The sequence below is a fragment of the Kryptolebias marmoratus genome, linkage group LG5 (assembly GCF_001649575.2).
Source record: "Kryptolebias marmoratus isolate JLee-2015 linkage group LG5, ASM164957v2, whole genome shotgun sequence".
Taxonomy (NCBI): Eukaryota; Metazoa; Chordata; class Actinopteri; order Cyprinodontiformes; family Rivulidae; genus Kryptolebias; species Kryptolebias marmoratus.
This window is the reverse complement of record NC_051434.1, coordinates 4,042,769-4,044,117: the sequence shown is the minus strand read 5'-3', so window position 1 is coordinate 4,044,117 and position 1,349 is coordinate 4,042,769. Positions and strand designations below refer to the sequence as shown.

Below are 1,349 nucleotides of genomic sequence, written 5' to 3'. Positions count from 1 at the left end.
TGAGCCGCACCGGCGCCGCGCGCTCCAACGCTACCCGGGCACCCAAAATACAAATAAGAAACAAACCAAAAAAAGAAAGAAAAAGAAGAAGAAGCTGGATTTTTTTCTTTAAAAATACTACTTCACTGAGGTGACTCCAGCCGGCTCGGAGTGGAAGAGGGAGCCAGCCGAAACAGATAATTTCCCCCGACATGAGAGGATAAACATCCAGAGGAGCGGGCAGCCACGTCTCCTCCGTGTGGGGAAAGAGGCTAAGGCTAAAGCGCTTAGCTTCGCCGGGTTGCCCGTCATTAGCGGGTGGCTAACTGGCTAGCGCTTAGCTCCCCTGGCTAATAAATTTATCACGGGCACTTTCACCGGCGGTGGAGGGGGGGACGGCAGAAGTTGGCTGCCCGAAAAACCATCGCGAACCGGATGGCGTTTTTTTTTCTTCTTCTCCCCTTTCTTTTTTCTTGTGTGTGTGTGTGTATGCGTGTCTGACAACTGTTCAGAAATATAACAAGGGGTAATACAGCGACTAAAGTTACCAAAGCGCCAGGAATACGGGTGTTTTGTTTCCAGTTTGGCTGCCGTGGAGGTCTGTCGGGTGATAGCAAGGTGATTCCCACTCCGGGAGGCTGGGATGGAGGGGACGGTCGCTAGCAGCAGCAGCCAGGGCACAGAGCAAAACAACCCGCTTTAATAACTTCACTTTTGCCGTCACTTTGGTCCAAATTCCTCCCGAGGAGTTGAAAAAACGAGAAGTTTTCCATGTGTCCTACCTGTGAGCAGCGTGTAGTTGCGAAGCGCGACAGGCTGGAAGTTGATTATTCCCAGATATCCAGAGTGGTGCGGTGCGGAGCGCATATAGCTAGCGCTGGGTACAGTAAAGATTGTAGCATAGCTAACCTAAAGACAACAGTAGAGAGGAGAAAAAAAAGCCTCCTCGTTGCTCATAGGGGGGATCGACGACAAAAACCACATGATCTTTTACGTCAGCATATATTTGCATAGGATGCCAAATTTATGTTCGGCGTCCAGGTGACGTGAAAATGTACAGAAAAGTTTGGTGGCGGTTGCGCCGGACGCTGGCACGGCTGCAGAGACGCAGGGCACCTCTGTCCCCCCTCCAGCAGCCCTGATCTGCAGCTCTCTGCTGCCTCATGACTTCCAGCATGGATGCCTGAGATTAACCACCGCTGGAAGCTTCCTATATATCCACCCCCACTGCAACAAACTCCATTTATTTCACCAAACTCCGCTTTTTTATCAAACCTGCACAGCTTCCGCAACATCTGCGTTCAGCTGCAGTTCACTTCTAATGTATAGCAAACACTTATTTGTTTATGTTTTGCAACTAAAGCTTGTTG

At 50.2% G+C, this 1,349-nt stretch overlaps 1 protein-coding gene across 2 annotated transcripts in view; it reads right to left on the bottom strand.

Moving 5' to 3' along the window:
- The window catches only part of LOC108246377 (zinc fingers and homeoboxes protein 2), a 115,646-nt gene extending 114,546 nt beyond the window's left edge, over nt 1-1,100 (bottom strand). Inside the window, exons 1-2 of one of the 2 annotated variants that reach the window (XM_017433885.3) lie at nt 762-1,100; nt 528-638 (exon numbers count right to left, since the gene is read on the bottom strand). The gene's annotated coding sequence lies outside the window, so the exon portion shown is untranslated. The remainder of the gene's footprint in view (nt 1-527; nt 639-761) is intronic. The other variant, XM_017433884.3, reaches the window with a different exon arrangement.
- Nucleotides 1,101-1,349: the final 249 nt, after the last annotated feature.